Genomic DNA, 21,640 nt, shown 5'->3' with positions numbered 1-21,640 from the left:
TTTGAGAATTTTCGGAAGTTACCATTGTCCTTTGCATAATCTGTGAGCAGTCGGGGTTTGTGATGTAGTTCCTGTAGCAGATTTTCTGCCAGACATTTTGTGTTACATCTGGTTTTCCCTTAACCCTTTACTGGCCAAAACTCTATTGGATCTTTTTTTTGCAAACTTTTATACATAAATATGTTACATTGAGTGATAAATTGAATAAAAAGTTGTTTTGAAAAGTTTCAGTTTATTAGAATAAAAACTACAGAAGTCCCCATTTTTGGGACATTGGCCAAATGCGCTATCCAAATTCACAATCTTATTCTCCATGCATAGTATTGTAAGAAGCAACACAAACATTAAATAAAGAATATTGTAATGTTATGGAATGTATATTGTACTGGTTGTTACCTATCTCGTTTCTTGATAACTGAATGATGTGGAATCTTACGCGGTATATTGTGGTAGGACCACATTCGCACCACGTGTTTGTAATTGATAATAATACGAGTAGTTCCAGCACAATTTCAGCAAGGCTTATTTATTAGTAGCTGCTGAAAGATTACACACTGCAGATCTCGTTTGTCTAGGGGTTTTGTCTGCAAAACATTACTCTAACAAGCCTGGCCTGGGTTTTCTTCTTGTTTGAAATAAACACTACCGGGTTCGAATTACTTTCGGCTAAAAATAATATTTATTCGTACTCTTTGTTTAGTAACTACAATATTTTCACTTCGAACATTGATACCCTAAAAATGCATTATACTGTACTGGTCACTTAAACACGTCCATCTCCCTCCAATACCGACAAAGAATTGGCGTGCAAGCCAACATGTACCCGGAAGTTGCAGACATTCCTGCATTCCAGATTATTTGGTCTTCTGACCTTAATACACTCCAAAGACACATATAAATAAATACATATAAATATACCACATTTATCATCTCAAACAAATCCATTATTTATCATAAAAGAAAATATTCATAAATAAATAAATTAAACACATTGTATGGCAACATAATGAAGTTACCTTAACACTCTACTGTGGGCATCGTACTTTTCGCATGAGATAAACTTTATCTCTGACTGTTAATTACATTACAATAGCCCACCAGGACTTGCAAGTGTACCTTGGTCCACTTGTCAGTCCGATACAGAAATTGCATCATTGTCTTGGCTTGTATACTACTTTTTATCACAACTGTAGTAAACTGTTTATTCTTTCATCAACCATTGACTTCCTCCTTTGTCTCACAACATAAATACATATGTCGATTTGTTGCCCAGAAATTTACTATAAAATAATACTAAAGTTAAAACATTTTCTCATATTAGAACAAACATAGTACTAACTCCTATATCATCAGTGAGTTTGCAAAAGTATTTCAATTCAACAACACTATTCTCTCAGGAGCCTTGTGAATTATGTTATATCAAAATTAAGAGGCAAAATAAGCCAACAAAGTATCTTTATGGGGTTATAAACAGAGCTGAATAAAACCAGTTATGGTGAGCATGATGTAAAACAAAGGCACACTTGCATATACAAGAAAATATATTCTATTAACTATACAATTATTTTTTATTTATTTACTTTTTTTTTAGCATTATGGTCTATTTAAGTGAATGAACAAATTTCAAAATTTATGAGATTTGCTATTCTCAAACTGTGAGGGTGGGTGACATGTCTTGTCTCCTAGCATCATCAATAAAATAAAATCCCTTATTTATCAAGTTTACATATTTTGCAATTCATTAAATACTGTAAAATTACTTTAAAAAACACATAGGAATCATGAAATCTAATCTTATAATATAATTACGTGACAATCAGTCTAGATACAACATCGTTTTGCATGAGATGTGTTACATGGCATAGTATGGTGACTGCATTTTTTTTCTTTCTTTCTTTACTTCCAGTAAAATTCTTTCCAGATAAAGGCATGTTTTTAGGCTCAGTTTGCTCTTTTCTCAATATACGGCTTCAAAGAAACAACATTCCTAAGACCAAACAGCTTTCTCGACTTGGGATATACTAATCGGTACGCATTTGGATGGGGTTCTCAATAATCTCAAATGGCCCAATGTAAATGTCAAAGAACTTCTTGAGTTCTGCTGTTAGTAACTTTGATCGTTCGTGGGATTTCACTAAGACATGGTCACCTACTCTGAATGTGGTAGCCTTTATTTTCCTATTATGTCTGTTTTTCCTAGCTTCACCTAGTTTCTTCATGGTTTTCTTTACAAACTCTTCACGTTCTTTCATTGATATTAAGCTACATTGTGGAAAGTCTATTAATTCAGAAATAAGATTTGCTGGTCTGAGGTGAAACATAATTTCATATGGTGAAAACCCAGTAGAGCTATGCTGCAAGCTGTTCATGATATCCTCGAAGCTGTTTACATGGTCGGACCAACTAGGATGTTTGTGACTACAATATGTCCTACAAAGTCTCCCTATTTCTCTCATGTACCTTTCTGCTGGGTTTGAAGATGGGTTGTACACGGATATCAAGATATGTTTTGTGTTAGTTTTTTTCCATGAATGCTTTCCAGTTTTTTGAAACAAATTGTGAACCATTATCAGATAGTATAGCTTTAGGTTTCCCTACACTCTTGAAGTAATCTCTCTCAATTTTTTCAATGATCTCTTTACTTGTAGCTTTTCGCACAGAATAAAGTTTAATTAGTTTGGAAAATACATCAACCATGACGAATATAAAACAATGGCCACCTTTGCTTTTAGGTAAAGGTCCATAAAAGTCTACAGCTACTAAATCTAATGGTTTATCTGGAATGATGTTCTGCATTTCTCCCTGACATGTTCTGTTGCTTACTTTTACTCTTTGACATTTGTCACATGTTGATATTTCGTTCCTCACCTTCTTTACCATGTTATAAAAGTAGATATTTTCTTGTAACTTTTTTTACACATTTCTGTATTCCACAGTGACCATAACTCTCATGGGTGTACTTCATTAATTTGTCTGCCTCACACTCTGGCCAACATAGCTTCCAATTGTCAGAGTCCACATCTGTTCTTCTAAAGAGTGTTCCCTTAAAGACCTTATAGTACTTGTCAAGTTTATCATACCCTCTTTTGCCTAAACAGTCCTTAACCAATTTCCAATTAGGATCGTTATTCTGTCCCCTCCTGATGTTATTGCAAAGTGTCTTTATGAGCTTTTCATCCTGGATTCCCTTCATGTATCTTATTTTAAATTCCTTTTCTTCCTCTTGATCAAACATTTCCTGATCTCCTCCTACTGGTAACCTGGATAAAGCATCAGCTACTACGTTTTCTGATCCCTTAATATACACAATTTCGTAATCAAACTGTTGCATGAACATTGCCCACCTGGTTAATCTACTGTGATATAGTCTACACTCCTGCAAGTAACTTAAAGCTTTGTGGTCTGAATAGACTTTTATCTTGTGTCCTAACAGGTATGTTTTAAATTTTGTAAACGCCCAGTGTACTGCGAGTAATTCTTTTTCTGTGACAGTGTACGTTCTCTCATGTTTAAGTAACATTCTGCTGGCAAATGCAATTGTACAATGAAGATTTTTTTCATTCACAATTTTCTCCTGAAATAGTTCTGCTCCTAGTCCATAATCACTACTGTCAGTGTGAAGACAAAATGGCAAACTAAAATCTGGTCTGTGTAAAAGACTGTTCTTACAAAGTTCATTCTTAATTTTATCAAATGCTTTCTGGCACTCTTCAGACCAATTCCATGGAGTATTTTTTCTAAGTAAGTTGCTTAAACATGTTACATTAAGGCATTGTCCATTTACATATTTTTGATAGAATCCACAGAGTCCGTAGAAAGACTTTAATTGTTTCCGGTTTCTAGGAGATGGAAAGTTTACGATAGATTTTATTTTCTCCGGATCTGCACTTATCCCTTCCTTAGTAATGACATGACCTAAAAATTTGAGTTCTGACACACCAAATTTACATTTTTCCAGTTTTAATGTCATACCACCTCTTCTGAGTTTCTCACACACCTTCTTCAATAACTTCAAATGATCCTCCCAACTTTGATTTGAAACTAATATATCGTCTACATAAATTGTTAATTCTGACACAACTTCTTGGCCAAGTACATAGTCTAGTGCCCTTATAAATTCGGCGACTGATGAGTTTAATCCGAAAGGCACTACACAATACTGGTAACATCTCCCATTGTATAAGAAAGCAGTGTACTTTCTAGAACTAATTGCAAGAGGTACTTGATGAAAACCTGAAGTTAGGTCAAGGCTTGACATAATTTGGATATTTTTAAATTTATATAACAACTCATCGATGTTCTCTGGGTGGTCAGTTTCTCTGTATAAACATTTGTTTAACTGTCTGGAATCTAGTACTAATCTGACTTGTCCATTAGGTTTATTTACAGTGACTAAGGGATTATTATAAGGGCTTATACTCCTCAATGATTTCACACACTTCCATCTTTTGCAATTCTTTCTCCACTGCTACCCTTTTCGAGATTGGAATACTGTATGGTTTTGTAAAGAAAGGTTCATGTGGCTTCAACTGTAAAGTACATTGGTATCCAATTACTTTACCTGGTATATTGCTAAATACATCACTATATTCCCACAAAAATAATTTCAAATCTTGTTTTTGGTTCTCAGTTAGTTCTCTAGCCTCGACTACTTTTTCATTTACTAACTTTTCAAACTCTATCTCATCTGTATCGAAATCTGTGACATGGCTTTCAATGTACTCACCTTCTTTTGTAAATTCAATACTGTTCACAGTCTTATTCATACAAAACACATTTGATTGAAGAAGTTTCGTAGTGATGACTTCACCACTTGGTAGAGTCATCATTAATTTCTGCCCTGCCCAATCAAATGCTGCACTTACTTTTGTTATCCAAGACATGCCTAGGATAAAATCCTCTGAGAGATCAGGAATGACGAGACACCCATGTGACCATGATACTCCTTCAATTTCAAAAGTAATAAAAGCCTGACTCCTTATTGATTTACTGTGCTTCCCGGTAGCACCTCTTATTTTAATTCCTACCACAGGTAACTCGACATAATCCGTATTAGTTTTCAGTTTTTTACTTAATGATTCTGATATCCCAGATACTTGACTTCCTGTGTCTACTAAACACTTTCCTTTCCATGATCCTATCTGCACATCAATAAACGGACTGCTTACATCAAAGTCAAATTTTTTGTTAATATTCTCATGTAATAAGTCATCTTCAATTTCACTGAATCCATATCCCTTTCCAGTATCCTTACCTGTATCATTACTACCAGAGTTATATGCTGTTATTACCCTAATTGCATTTTCTTTGGCCTGATTACTATTTCTGAATATTTCATTAAGCCAACTACATTCATTTGTGCTATTGTGTGTCTCTCCTTTATATTTCTGTCTTAACATTTGTGCAATGTGATACTTAATTCTATGCCACCAGTCTGGATACAAAGTTTCACATATATCAAGTGTTACCTTTCTGAAATTTTCATCATCCTTAATGGCACTACTGTTAACCCATAAGTTAAACAAAAATTGCTCACTATCTGACATTTCATCATCTACTCCCCTAATGCTGTTAAGATTACCTGCTGTCAATTCCTTCTCATTTTTCTTCCATGTATTAAGATCAAATAACTCATTGGCTGAAATTCTGGCATCCTTATCATTGAAATTGTCAACTGTGTTCATGTGTACCTCGCTAATTTCATTACTATCCTCTTTTATATTAGTAATCCCTAAAGCTTCCAACTCCTCACTTACACCAATAAAACATCTATCTTCACTACTGTCCTCAATTTCCTTTTCTTCCCAATCAACATCACAAAAATTATCATCTTTATCCTCTGCACTCTTACCTTCAGTATGCAGATACACATTTAAATCATCCTTACTAGGTGCTCTTTTCATTCCTAGCCCACCAGACTCTTCCATAAGTTCTCTAATTCCTAATCCACTTTGATCATTTGAACAACTATTTCCCAGCAAGGTGCTCCTCTCAGCCCACTCATAGAATGAATCTAAGTTTAAGTCTTCACAGTTTTCTAAGCAATCAGTGTCTTTAAATAACTTACCTTTTGTTTCTGGTTTATTTGTATGTCATATATTATTTGTAACAGATACTACATTAATGGGATAACACTCCTCTTTGAAATAATTACTCATTATGTCACAGGTATCTTTCTGTTTAGTTAGACAGTTTGGGTTGGCCCTTTCCATTTGTGTATAAGTAGCTCCTACCTTGCGGACCGCCAATGGAGCCTCATTCAGTTTTTTAACTCCTGTTCAGTTCTCCCCATACCATTATGACTATTCCACTCCTTTGGTTTATTTCCAAAGTGTCTGTTACCAGATTGGTTATGATTATTTCCATACTGACCTTTGTAATGGAAATTGTGTCCTTGTGATCCCTTGAAGTTGTACTGGTGATTTCTCTGATGAGAATCACTACTTCCAAAATTGTGTGTTTCCTTTTTATCATGTTGTGTGTTTCCCCAATTTGTATGCCCTGTCCTTTGAAAATGGTTTTGACTATGGTGTGGTGGTTTACCCGTTTTCTCAATAATTCTGTCTAGTTTGTCAACATATTTCAAAAACTGATCTATTGTGTCATCGGGACCATAAGCTAACTCCCACTGTAGTTCACATGGTAGCCTCCTTTTGAGTGCATCAATTTGAGTGAGTTCATCAAAAGGTTTGCTTAGGCAAGTGAGTTTCCTTAACTGATTTCTGCAAAATTGCTTCATGCTACCAAATTCATGTTTATAAACAGGTCCATTCAAGAATTCGCTTTTTATTCTTGCCTGTTCTGTCTCTGACCAGAATTTACTTAAGAACCTCTCCTCGAACTCTGCAAAAGACATTCCCTCAGTACAATAATGATTAGTCCATGACAATGCTTCACCTTCTAGAAATCTTTTCACAAATTTAATTTTCAAATTATCATTCATATTTGGAAAAAAGTTATCCTTGCAATGCTGCAGGAAATCTACCGGATGCATACTGCTCTCATCTGAAAAGTTTTGTACTGGAATATTGTACCACAAAGTGCCAATATTGTTCGGCAAACTATTGCTGACCATATTGCTACTAACACTTTCAAGTTTCTTAGTGATGTCATTAATACTACTTTCTAAACTCTTGACTTCATTTTTGTTTATCTGATTATTTACATCTATTTTTTCAGTAATAATTCCTATCTTTTGTTCAAATTTGCTTTCTACTTTAACAATTTTATCGTCTACAAGAGAAATACGCTCAGATACTGTTTCTTCTACATGTTTGATATCTGAATGCACAACTTTAAACGCATTATGGATTTTCTCTCTACCTGTACTTGCTTCAGTTTTCAGATTTTTTACTTTTGCATCTACATTTTTAACATTTCTCCTGACATAATTGACCTTACCCGTGATCTTAACCATATTACGACTCAAACTGGAAATTTTTGCTTCTACTTTTTGAAAGTGATTGTCATTTTTCTTTTCATATTCTTTGAATTGTTTTTCAAATTTATCACTCATGAGCTTGAGAGTCTGGTCTAACTGAGCAGCGTTGTTTTGCTCCATTTGATCCAAACGAATCTCATTAGCATCGAGTCTGTCTTTAATATTTCCTAACCACTGTCCGTTTTGTCTGTTAGTGTCATCAATTGCCTTAAATTTTCCCTCCATATAATTCATTATTTTTGATAGCATGTCTTTAACTTCATTCTGTCTTTCCGTATGAGTTTCAACTTTGTCTACAGGATTCGGACTATTACTGTTGCATTCACTTTCGTATGATAAATTCACATCTGTACTAGCGTTGGCGACACCGTCGTCGATACCTTCCTCTTTTACAATAGTCATCTTTTTACACAGGAATAAACAAAACACAACAAATTTATCTTTTCTAAAGGATACTAAACTATTTTACTCACAGTTTACTTATTTTCTTATAAGGTCTTCTTTGTTGATTGGTGCGTGATGGAATTCACAACACTGAAACACTACACTTATATGAATATTGCTTTTTTGGTTGCACAACACTTTACACTTTTTTCTTCTTTCGTGACTTATTGCGCCGTTATTCTTGCTCCAGTAACTGCATCCCGTTGTCTTGAAGGTATCAGCAATCGACTTCCTTTGTCTTGAAGGTATCAGCATTTGACTTCCTTTAACATTTTCAGCCAGGATGTACGAATTCTGTCGTTTTCTTCGCAATCTCGGTGGTAGTTCATTTCGGTAACATTTTCAATAATCCCGGACGACGCCACCATATTGTACTGGTTGTTACCTATCTCGTTTCTTGATAACTGAATGATGTGGAATCTTACGCGGTATATTGTGGTAGGACCACTTTCGCACAACGTGTTTGTAATTGATAATAATACGAGTAGTTCCAGCACAATTTCAGCAAGGCTTATTTATTAGTAGCTGCCGAAAGATTACACACTGCAGATCTCGTTTGTCTAGGGGTTTTGTCTGCAAAACATTACTCTAACAAGCCTGGCCTGGGTTTTCTTCTTGTTTGAAATAAACACTACCGGGTTCGAATTACTTTCGGCTAAAAATAATATTTATTCGTACTCTTTGTTTAGTAACTACAATATTTTCACTTCGAACATTGATACCCTAAAAATGCATTATACTGTGCTGGTCACTTAAACACGTCCATCTCCCTCCAATACCGACAAAGAAGTGGCGTGCAAGCCAACATGTGCCCGGAAGTTGCAGACATTCCTGCATTCCAGATTCTTTGGTCTTCTGACCTTAATACACTCCAAAGACACATATAAATAAATACCTATAAATATACCACATTTATCATCTCAAACAAATCCATTATTTATCATAAAAGAAAATATTCATAAATAAATAAATTAAACACATTGTATGGCAACATAATGAAGTTACCTTAACTCTCTACTGTGGGCATCGTACTTTTCGCATGAGATAAACTTTATCTCTGACAGTTAATTACATTACAATATTCAGTATGAAATGAAGCAAAACACTTGTCATGTCCACCAACATTGCACCTATCACAAATTTTTGTTGTTTTTTTTTTGCAGTAAGCACATTTCTTCTGTGTTTTACTTGGCACAAAGAAATGATTTCCTGGATCTAGTCGTACATCTGTGCTCACCCGTCCTCCCATCAATTTGCTTCCTTGTGCTCCTCTTTGTTTTGGTACTGATCCTTTTTCCTTTGATAGAAAAAACATCACTATTCTCTGTCGGACATCCAAAAGTAAGAGCTTCTCATTAGAGTTAGCAATTTGGTATGCACGCCATGTGTTTACTATGCAGATATATATCATCTGTGTGAATAATGGCCACCACCATTTCTTTGACCTTATCCTCGTCCTATAAAGTGATATCTGCTTGTCCAGTAGATATATGGCACCCATGTGGGCATTGTATTCTTCAATGATATGTGGCAGTGTAACAGATATTTCCTTTTTTTTGCCCGTGAATATATTTTAGTAGAACTCAAGGAATAATAGTACTGTTATTTGTCACTACACATACTGGTTTGTTGTCACTCCATTTCACAACCAGAACTTCATTCTCTTTGTCAAATATGTAGTCATAGAATCCTCGTTCCTTCCTTTTGCCATTCTTTTCGAGTCAATCAAAGGACATGCATTAGTTCGGATCTCTGTTATTGTTCCTGCAGCTTTCATTTTACTCTTTCCGAGTGTGATCAGTGTGTCAACACTGGTGAAAAAGTTGTCAAAGAAAAGCTTATAATTCGGATACTCTGATTCTGGAATCATGGTGGTTAGTTCATTTATTACCCTTGCACCTAAAGGCTCCTGTTTGTTGTCAGTCTTGCTACAGTATGGTGAAAAATTATAAAGAAAGCCATTGGAACTTGTAAGACACCAAATTTTATATCCAAAGTTGATAGGCTTTTCCCTCAGAAACATTTTAGCTGAATGTTTGCCATAATAATGTACCATTATTTCATCAGTTGAGAGTTCTGAATGAAATACGCCAAATTTACCAAATTCCTATTTCAGCATTTCAAATTATAACCTCAGTCTGTACATCTTGTCGTTTCTGTCTATTTTGGAGTTGTCATTGAGATGAATGAATCTCTTTATTTCCCAAAACCTATTTCTTGACACGGAGTTGAAGACTAAAGGAACACCGACATCAGGAGCCTGTTCCCAGTACTTATTCTTGTGGGGAAGCTTATGATAACCACTCAGAAGTAGTACGCCAATAAATAATTTTAGTTCTTCTTTGGTTAGCAGAAAATTTATTCTGTTATGTTGGCAAGCATAAATTTCGCTTTGTTCAATAATAGTATCCATTAGTTTCTTAGAAAAAAAAATCCTCACACACCTGGGGCACTGTGTTATTTGCTAGACATTCCGCATCATAATGTTTGTTGCTCTTCCCTGGTTCACTATTGTTTGTGTACGTTGGTTGACATTTATACCACTTACATATATATTTTTTTGTAGATAACATACCACTTTCTCCTCCACCTTCCAACGCTTTCCTTCTTTTGGCTTCAGGATGTACAACTGTAGCATTAACTTCATCTCAGCTGGTTGTGAGCTCTAAAGTACCGGCGTCATCTTGTACAACAGTACATTTTCGTCAGTGTCTTCTTCATCTGTTATTACATCTGCATCGGGTGGAATAATTGCCAATTCTGTATATCATCTTCATCGTCACTCTCTTGATGGTTCTCTAGTTCTGCTAGAATTTCTTCAAATGTAAGTTCACGTGGCGTGTTTTTGTCCTGTTGGAATCGTAAAATTCGAATAGAATATGAAAAAAGCAGATATAAAGAACATAAAATGCAATTCTTCTCTGTATATTATGTGTATACAAGAATAGGGCACATCAACAATAAATGATTTTTTATATATATAAAAACAAAGATGAGGTGACTTACCGAACAAAAGCGCTGGCAGGTCGATAGACACACAAACAAACACAAACATACACACAAAATTCAAGCTTTCGCAACAAACTGTTGCCTCATCAGGAAAGAGGGAAGGAGAGGGGAAGACGAAAGGAAGTGGGTTTTAAAGGAGAGGGTAAGGAGTCATTCCAATCCCGGGAGCGGAAAGACTTACCTTAGGGGGAAAAAAGGACAGGTATACACTCGCACATATCCATCCACACATACAGACACAAGCAGACATATTTATATATTGGTCTTTAAATATGTCTGCTTGTGTCTGTATGTGTGGATGGATATGTGCGAGTGTATACCTGTCCTTTTTTCCCCCTAAGGTAAGTCTTTCCGCTCCCGGGATTGGAATGACTCCTTACCCTCTCCTTTAAAACCCACTTCCTTTCGTCTTCCCCTCTCCTTCCCTCTTTCCTGATGAGGCAACAGTTTGTTGCGAAAGCTTGAATTTTGTGTGTATGTTTGTGTTTGTTTGTGTGTCTATCGACCTGCCAGCGCTTTTGTTCGGTAAGTCACCTCATCTTTGTTTTTATATATAATTTTTCCCACGTGGAATGTTTCCTTCCATTATATTGATTTTTTATATATATATATATAGACAGACACACACACACACACACACACACACACACACACACACAACACACACACACACACACACACACGAAAGGATGTGCGTTTTAAGGGAGAGGGTAAGGAGTCATTCCAATCCCTGGAGCGGAAAGACTTACCTTAGGGGGAAAAAAGAACAGGTATACACTTGCACACACACCCATATCCAACCACACATACACAGACACAAGCAGACATTTGTAAAGGCAAAGAGATTCGGCAGAGATGTCAGTCAAGGCAGAAGTACAGAGGCAAAAATGATGTTGAAAGACAGGTGAGGTACGAGTGGCGGCAACTTGAAATTAGCGGAGGTTGAGGCCTTTCGGATAACGAGAAGAGAGGATATACTGAAGGGCAAGTTCCCATCTCCGGAGTTCTGACAGGTTGGTGTTAGTGGGAAGTATCCAGATAACCCGGACGGTGTAACACTGTGCCAAGATGTGCTGGCCGTGCACCAAGGCAAGTTTAGCCACAGGGTGATCCTCATTACCAACAAACACTGTCTGCCTGTGTCCATTTCCCCCCTGCGGGTTCGGGGGTTAGAATAGGCCCGCGGTATTCCTGCCTGTCGTAAGAGGCGACTAATAGGAGTCTCAACTGTTTCAGCCTTTAATGTGATGGTCCCCATTAGGGTTTGACCTCCATTTTTCCAAATTCAACAGAAGTAAGAGCCTTTTGGGGAAGGACCCCTTACGTGGTGCACCATCAGTCGTCTGTGCCCTAAGACCTTGGCACTCTTTATCGTCTGGGTGTCGTAACTGCACCCTCCATCCCTCATTTTGGGCATACACACCTGATGGATTGTGTAAGTTACGCCCTTAGTGCATCATCATCTGCACCCACGATCACTATGGACTACCCATGGCACCCAAAATCCAGCACGGTAGCCAGCCCGTTGTGGTGGGGTTGTCATGTACCCTCTAGGTTGTAGCCCCCTGACAACACAGGGATCGTACTGCCGATGCCTGAGCTGCCGCCTCCCCACGTAAGCCAAGCAGTAGAGACCCGTCTCTCTGGGGCATCAGGTCTCCCGGCAACGGCCATCCTGCTAGGTGGCCTTTGCTGTGGCTGGGTGCCACCCGTGGGGAGAGCCCCTGGTCGGAGTGGGTGGCATCGGGGCGGATACCCCGCAATGAAATGGGTACAATCTCAATCTGGTGGTCGCACGACCACCAACGTCTCTAAGCGCAATAAAGTAGACTTTAACACTGTGGCATATAACCCCAAATCGTCCCCTTCCCTAGCCACGCCCTGGGAGGGACCCAGGGCTGCGGACAGACAGGAGCCATATTCACCGCGATATCTTGTGTGCAGCAGAACTGATGGGGATTCATTTTTGGGGACTAAGCCTCTGTTCTTTGTGACCCATCTTGAATATAAGTTCGGGGAAGTGGCCCCTCTTTCCAAAATGCGGAGCGGGGCCATTTTGATACAAGCACCTTCCTCTGCACAGTCAAGGGCGTTGCTCGCCTGTGAGAAGCTTGGTGACATACCTGTTTACGTCACTCCCCATAAGTCACTAAATTTGGTCCAGGGGATTATCTTTCATAAAGATCTTCTGCTACCGTCTGATGACGAGCTACGGGAGAACCTGGCACGACGAGGTGCACACTTCGTTCGTCGTGTCTTTAGGGGACCCAAGGATAATAGGATCGCTTCCAGTGCTTTCATCCTGGCCTTTGAGGGCAACTGCTTGCCTGAGAAGGTCAAGGTCATGATCTACCGGTGCGATTTCAAGCCCTATGTCCCGCCCCCTATGCGATGCTTCCAGTGCTGGAAATTCGGGCACGTGTCCTCCAGATGCACTGCCAGCCCCACATGTCGCGATTGTGGATGACCTTCGCATCCAAATGCTCCGTGTGCTCCACCTCCCACCTGCGTTAACTGTGGGGAGCATCATTCCCCCTGCTCGCCAGATTGTGCAGTCTACCAACGAGAGCGGAAGATACAAGAAATTAAGACCCTGGACCGTTTAACTTACCAAGAGGCGAGGAAGAAATTAGAATGGCTCAACCCCACACCTATGTTGAGGAGTTATGCTGCTGTAACACTGCAGCCACCAGTTCCTGCAAAGACTCCTTTGACAGTTGGCCCACCGAACAGTCATGTTTCGCCTGCCCCACCACCAGTGGGGGCCACTCTCTCTTCCACTGCTCCCAAAACACACAGTTCGGGAGCAGTGCGCCCCAAGCAACCGAGGACGTCGGTCCCCACCTCTCAGCCTGAGCGGCGACAGCCCTCTCCGGCTCCTCAGCCGGGGAAGCGACAGCTCTCTCCGGCTGCTCAGCCGGAGACGCAACAGCCTCCTCTGGCCTCACTTGTTCGGAAGGGATCCCTTGGGGGAGTCCCTTCCAAGGACTTCCCCAGTGTCTCACAAGACACTAGCCAGTGGCTGAAGAAGCCACCAGCTGCTGGTCGAAGGGCTTCACGCTCTTCCTCTGTTCCTGAAAATGCGTCAGGAAAGCCCTCCCAGCATGCCAACCCTCCTCCGAAAGACAAGAGAGAGAAGAGGAAGCTCTCCAAGAAGGATAAGGACCCAGTGGTTCCCGCACCAACGCTTCCTGTCAGCTCAGCCTCTGAGGATGAGGTCGAGCTCTTTGCGTCCCCTGATGACCTGGATCTCGCCGTCTCCTCAGAAACGATGGCCGTAGCGACGTCCGTCACTCAGTCGGTGGCAGCATGTGACCCTGCCCAGTAATTTGCCTTTTCAGTGCCTGAATGCCTCTACAGGACACGCTTTGTACAATCCTCCAGTGGAATTGTGGCGGTTATTTTAGCCATCTACCTGAGCTGCGTCAGCTTGTAAGCTTGACACCTGCTTTATGCATTGCTCTCCAGGAAACCTGGTTCCCGGCAATGCGGACCCCTGTCCTCAGTGGATACAGGGGTTATTACTGCAACCGAAGCACTTACAATAGTGTGTCAGGTGGAGCCTGCGTGTATGTCCTTACCTCTGTATATAGTGCTCCTGTGCACTTCAAACATCTTTGGAAGCTGTGGCTGTCCGCGTAAGGACTACCCAGGACATAAACGTCTGCAGTGTCTATCTCCCTCCAGGTGGTACAGTCTCCCTGACCGAATTGGCTGCACTTGTCGCCCAACTTGCCACGCCTTTTCTTCTCCTTGGGGATTTTAACGCCCACAATCCCCTGTGGGGTGGATCGAAGATTACTGGCCAAGGCAGAGATGTCGAGAATCTCATCTCCCAACTTGATCTCTGCCTCTTAAACACTGGCGCTGCCACGCATTTCAGTGTGGCGCATGGCACGTTCTCGGCCATAGATCTGTTGTTGTGCAGCCCAGGGCTTTTACCATCGGTCCACTGGAGAGTCCATGATGACTTGTGTGGTAGTGACCATTTTCCCATCTTCCTTTCACTACCCCAGCATCGATCCCATGAACGCCTGCCTAGGTGGGCATTTAGCAAGGCAAACTGGGAAACATTCTCCTCTGCTGCCACTGTTGCATCTCTCCCCCACGGTACCATCGATGTGGCAGTTGAGACACTGACTGCAGCGATTGTTTCCGCTGCGGAATGTACCATTCCTCGTTCGTTAGGGTGCCCCCGGCGAAAGGCAGTGCCTTGGTGGTCTCTGGAGGTCGCTGAAGCCATTAAAGAACATCGGCGGGCTCTTCAGCGACATAAGCGGCACCCGTCTTTGGAGAACCTCATTTTCTTCAAACGTCTCCGTGCTCAGGCACGGCGGCTCATCAAGAGGCGGAAACAGGAGTGCTGGGAGAGGTACGTTTCCACCATTGGTTCCCATACTTCACCCTCCCAGGTGTGGATGAAGATTCGGCGCATCTTTGGAGTGCAGCACTCTACAGGTGTCCCAGGGCTTACCATCAATGGGGCGGTATCCACCGATGCTGATGCAATCGCCGAGCATTTCGCACAGCACTATGTTCGGGCCTCTGCGTCGGGGAATTACCCGCCTGCGTTTCGCGCGCTTAAACGCCAGGAGGAAGGCAAACGGCTTTCTTTTGCTTCTCGCCACCCTGAGACGTATAACGCCCCATTTAGTTTGTGGGAACTCCAAAGCGCCCTGGCACAGTGCCCCGATACGGCCTCTGGGCCAGATGGCATCAACAATCAGATGCTCAAACACCTGTCCCCGGTCTGTCAGCGATGTGTTCTTGCCATCTTCAACCGCATATGGGGCGATGGTGTCTTTCCGTCGCAGTGGCGAGAAAGTACCATCATTCCGGTGCTGAAGCCTGGTAAGGACCCGCTTACTGTGGATAGCTATCGACCCATCAGCTTGACAAATACTCTGTGCAAGCTACTGGAACGTATGGTGAGTCGACGGCTGTGTTGGCTGCTCGAGTCTCGGGGTCTTCTGGCTCAGTGCCAGAGCGGCTTCCGTCAGGGCCGTTCCACCGCCTATACTTTGGTCTTTCTTGAGTCTGCAATCCGCACTGCTTTTTCCAGGCGCCAACACCTTGTCTCCCTCTTTTTCGACCTCTCCAGAGCATATGACACGACGTGGCGGCACCATATACTCGCCACGTTGCACGGATGGGGTCTCCGGGGCTCTCTCCCCATTTTTATTCAGAATTTTTTATCTGTTCGGACATTCCGCGTTTTAATTGGCACATCCCATAGTTCACTTCATATCCAGGAGAATGGCGTTCCACAGGGCTCAGTATTGAGTGTGCCCCTTTTCCTCGTGGCCATAAATGGCCTTGCAGCAGCAGTTGGGTCGTCTGTCTCACCCACGTTATATGCTGACGATTTCTGCATCTTGTTCAGCTCCTCCACCATTAGTGTTGCAGAACGTGGGTTGCAGGGAGCCATACGCAAGGCGCAGGCATGGGCCCTAGCTCATGGGTTTCAATTTTCTCCTGCAAAGACTTTTTTTATGCACTTTTGTCGGTGCCGAACTGTCCATCCCCACCCTGAGCTCTATCTTCAGGATGCCATTCTCAGGGTTGTTGACACTTACCGTTTTCTGGGATTGCTGTTCGATGCCCGGCTTACTTGGCTTCGACATATTCATCAGCTCAAGCGTCAGTGCTGGCAGCATCTGAATGCCCTTCGCTGCCTCAGCAACACAACTTGGGGTGCCAATCGTAATACGCTGCTGCAGCTCTACAAAGCCCTTGTGCTGTCCCGGCTTGATTATGGGAGTGTGGCGTATGGCTCAGCGTCGCCCTCAGCATTGCAACTGCTGCACCCCGTTCACCACTGTGGGGTTCGACAGGTGACAGGAGCATTCCGCACCAGCCCTGTGGACAGCATACTTGTGGAGGCAGGTGTCCCTCCACTGCGATTGAGGCTCCAACATTTACTGGCCGCTTATGCTGCCCATGTTTTTAGCTTGCCTGGGCATCCAAACTATCGTCTCCTGTTCCCACAATCGGTCGTCCATCTTCCTGAACGTCGGCCCCGGTCAGGTTGTACGATCGCAGTCCGCGTCAAAGAGCTTCTCTCTGGGCTTAGGGTTTTTACAGTTCCACCTCCTTTCCGGGCCACTTTGCGGACACCCCCATTGTGTGTTCCTCACCCTTGCCTTCGGCTCGACTTGGCACAGGGCCCGAAGGACTCCGTCCCTCCAGAGGCCTTCCGCTGCCGTTTTTATTCCATCTTGGCCACGTATCAGGGCTCTGGCATTGTATACACTGACGGTTCAATGGTTGCTGGTCGTGTCGGATATGCGCTTACTCTAGGGGACCATTCTGAACAACGTTCCTTGCTGGATGGCTGCAGCGTTTACACAGCTGAGCTGGTCGCCATCTTTTGTGCCCTAGAGTATATCCGCTTCTGCTCAGGTGAGTCCTTTGTTATCTGTAGCAATTCCCTGAGCAGTTTACGAGCTCTCGACCAGTATTTCCCTCGTTCTCGTCTGGTGATGGCTGTCCATGAGTCCCTGCATACTCTTGCACGTAACGGCCGCTCTGTGGTCTTTGTGTGGACCCCAGGCCATGTTGGGATCCCTGGCAATGAGAATGTTGACCGCCTGGTGAAAGAGGCCATCAGTAAACCACCTCTGGAGATTGGCCTCCCGGCGACTGATTCGCGGGCATTATTACGCCGCAAAGTTTTCGAATTCTGGGACACTGAATGGCGCAACCTGCCCGTGCCAAACAAACTCCGTCGTATCAAGGAGATGACGACTGTTTGGCGGTCATCCCTGCGAGCCACCCGCAGGGACTCAGTTGTCGTTTGTCGGCTCCACATTGGCCACACCCGACTGACGCACAGTTATTTACTGTGTCGTGAGGATCCTCTTATTATGCGTTCAGTTAACTAAGTAGAAATTAGTAATATCTTATCTCAGTGAGGAACTTGAAACTTTCAGGACAGGTCAGGAGCATGTAGAGGTGCTCTTCCTCTACTTGAAAAGAACGGTTGACCACACACTGAGTAGATAGGTTCCTAGTAGAACAGTTCATAATGGGATGGAACCTCCGTGGTATACAGTCACTGTAAAGAAAACGTCTAAAGGAACAGAGATTACTGCATAATAGGTGTAAAACAAAGTGTAGGATTATAGATTGAGAGACGCTGGATGAAACATGTTTGGCTGTCAAGAGAGCAATGCATGAAGCCTTCAATGGCTACTGTAGCAGAATATTGTCAAATGACATTTCACAAAATCCAAATAAATTCTGGTCGTATGTAAGGGCTGTTAGTGGCACAAAAGTTAGTGTCCAGTCCCTAGCAAGTGAGACAGGAACTGAAATTGAGGGTAGCAAAGTAAAAGCTGAAATTCTGAACTCGATTTTCAAATGTTCCTTTGCAAATAAAAACCCAGGAGAACTGCTCCAATTCAATCCTCGTACACTGAAAAAATGAACGAAATAGGTATCAGTGTCAGTTGTGTTGAGAAACAGTTGAAATCATTAAACAAAGCTCCAGACCCCGATGGAATCGCAGTCAGATTCTATATTGAATTTGTGGCTGAGTTATCCTCTCTTCTCACTGTAATGTATCCAAAAAACCTTACCCAGTTTTTGGAAAAAGTTACAGATCACACCCGTCTACAAGAAGGGTTGTAGGAGTGACAAAACTACCATCCAGTAGCCTTGACATCGATTTGTTGTAGATTCTTAGAAAATATTTTGAGCTCAAACATAATGAGGTATCTCGAACGGAACTACCTTCTCAATATCAACCAGCATGGTTTTCAAAAACATAGATGATATGAAATCCAACTCTCGCTTTTCTCACATAACTTGCTGAAAGCATTGGATCAAGGCAACAGGTAGATAGTGTTTTTTGATTTCCTAACAGTATTTGACTCTGTTCCACACCTACACTGACTGTGAAAAGTACGATCATATGGGGTATCAAGTGAAATTCATAACTGGATTGAGGACTTTTTGATAGGAAGGACACTGCATGTTACCTTGGATGGAGAGTCATCATCAGATGTAGAAGTAACTTCAGGTGTGCCCCAGGGAAGTGTGTTGGGGCCCTTGCAGTTCTTGTCCATTAATGACCTTGCTGTAAATCAGGATTTTTGCAGATGATGCAGTTATCTGTAATGAAGTGCTATTTCAGAGAAGCTGCATAAATATTCAGTCAGATCTTGATGAGATTTCAACATAGTGCAGTGATTGGCAACTTGCTCTGAATGTTTAGAAATGTATAAACTTAGTATCCTGTGACTATAATATTGGTGAGTCACTGTCGGAATCTGCCAACTCGTACAAATACCTGTGTGTAACACTTTGTAGGAATATGAAATGGCATGATCACATAGGTTCAGTTGTGGGTAAAGCAGGTTGTAGACCTTGGTTTATTGGTATAATAATGGGGAAGTGCAATCAGTCTACTAAAGAGATGCTTACAAGTCATTCGTGTGACCCCCCCCCCCCCCCCCCCAACCACCACCACCCTAGACTATTGCTAAAGTGTGTGGGACTTGTACCAGATAAGACTAGCAGGAGACATTGAATGTATACAAAGAAAGGCAGCATGGTCACAGGTTTGCTTAATCCATGGGAGAGTGTCACAGAGATACTGAAGGAACTGAAATGGCAGACTGTTGAAGACAGGTGTAAACTATCCCAAGAAAGTGTATTAGCAAAGTTTCAAGAACTGTCTTTAAATGATTACTCTAAGGATATACCACAACCCCTCCCTCCCCCTCCCCCCCCCCCCCCCCCCCCCACATATTGCTCTCACAGGGGTCGTGAAGATAAGATTAGAATGATTACTGCTCACACAGAGGCATTCAGACAATCATTCTTCCACGTTCCATACATGAATGAAACAGCAAGAAACCCTGATAACTGGTACAATGGGACTTACCCTGTACCATGCACCTCCTGGTGGATTGCAGATTATAAACGTAGATGTGAACCGACAGTCTCTTACATCTGCATGAGGGAAACATCTAATCACCTTTATTTTACCAAGACAAAAATTATGATTTACTAAAGTTTCAAACCTTGACAGGAAATAATGGATTAGGCTGTCCATAAATTATAAACCAACATTATTGTGATGATGGAAAATCTCATATAAAGACGTGAAACAAATACTAACAAAGAGATAGAGGGGCTGGCCAGTACAGCCAATAGATACACAAAACATAACAGAAAATTTACGTATCGTAGCTTTTGGAACTTTGTTCCTTCATCAGGGAGGAGAGAGGGGAAAGAAGGGGAAGAAGAGAAAGTGGATTCAGTTACTCACAACCCAGGTTATGAAGCAACAGGGTAGAGGTAAACAGGGAGGGTAGCAAAGATGGAGGCATGGGTGTATACTCTACAGTATGTCAACATGTTGCCTTGACCTGTTTGATCACCAGGTCTGGCTCCAATTCAGTGCACACGGGACATCATCGAACAACTCCAGTGTCTCCCAAAAACAGCATTAACCATCCCTGTTTCGATGACAATGTGAAACAGGCATGGAACTTCATCCCACAAACTCATATCCAGCACAATACATGCATGTTTGCATGCTTACATTTGGGCAGTTACACTGGATTTCAATGTATTAGTGTATCACATTTGCAATGGTGTATCTTGCACTTATATTATCCTGTGATCTTGCAACATTAATCACTTAAATAAGTTACTTAGACATATATGTTCCTGAAATTTCATTACTCTACGTTAATTACTTTTTGGTGTTGCAAATTTTTTTTTTTTGCAGTGTACATGATGACTACAATAATACATAATAATGTTTCTCCAGTGGTTTCAACATTAACTTTTTAACAGAAAAGATTTTGCTTACAGTTCATTTTTAAGTTAACATTTCTAAACTTTTTAACAATCCATATTAAAGCTAGCAATAGTAACTATATTAATAATTGCTGCTGTAAACAGTTACACATATGGACATCAGTTTTGAATAATGGGTTTTGAGTGTAAATAATGTTTTATGTAAGTGTTTGTATTGATACTTAAAATTAAATGTCATGTAATGAATGTCCAGATACTCATATAAAAAGTTTTGTTGGATCAAGTTATTTACGAACGCGATGTACTGTGTTCTTCCATTAGAGAATGAGACTGTATTGTTTATCGGTTTCATTACAAAATGCTAATAAGCTTTTAGTTAGAAAACCTTCTATAACTAGAATTATTAATATGAGAAAAATAGGAACAGTGAAAGAACGGAAGATCAGTTGCAGAAACAAGAGTAGCTCTGAGTTGCAAGAGTGGTTGCTTTTCCCACACATGTAATTAACTGGCATTATCGCCACTATTAACTTACCATGGTTTCACATCTCATCTGTTCATTGTTCCCCATGTCCTGCCCTTCTGTTCCCCCTTCCTATTAGATCATATATGCCTCTGTTACTGTAATCGGTATGTAAACAATAATTATCACATGACCTTTTTTTGTTACAGGTTGTAATATTTGACATTGCAGCTTTTGAAAATGGAGCAGGATGTTGTGCCCTCTTTCCTATTGGAGTGTTTCTCTGTGATCAGAATTGGAGGCAGACAATTCACTTGAACGTCTCGACGCGCAGGTCACCGAAGTGGCGTCAAATCGAAAGACCTGCACCAGGCGAACGGTCTACCCGACGGGAGGCCCTAGCCACACGACATTTCCATTTTTACTTGAACGTCCATTGCTGTTGTTGATGTCTTTGAATCATGTTGGTTCTTTGTGATTAATAAAAAAATTATACAATCCAATGGTTT

General features: G+C 41.4%; 1 long non-coding RNA gene across 3 annotated transcripts in view; it reads left to right on the top strand.

Moving 5' to 3' along the window:
* LOC124583212 overlaps positions 1-21,402 on the top strand; it is a 46,070-nt gene extending 24,668 nt beyond the window's left edge. For all 3 annotated transcript variants that reach the window (XR_006974090.1, XR_006974089.1, XR_006974088.1), the window contains exon 3: positions 21,341-21,402. This is a non-coding gene — a long non-coding RNA (uncharacterized LOC124583212). The remainder of the gene's footprint in view (positions 1-21,340) is intronic.
* Positions 21,403-21,640: the final 238 nt, after the last annotated feature.

This window comes from Schistocerca americana, unplaced genomic scaffold, assembly GCF_021461395.2.
Source record: "Schistocerca americana isolate TAMUIC-IGC-003095 unplaced genomic scaffold, iqSchAmer2.1 HiC_scaffold_45, whole genome shotgun sequence".
Lineage (NCBI taxonomy): Eukaryota > Metazoa > Arthropoda > Insecta > Orthoptera > Acrididae > Schistocerca > Schistocerca americana.
Note: the sequence above shows the minus strand (reverse complement) of the source record. Positions and strands in the feature narration are given on the sequence as shown.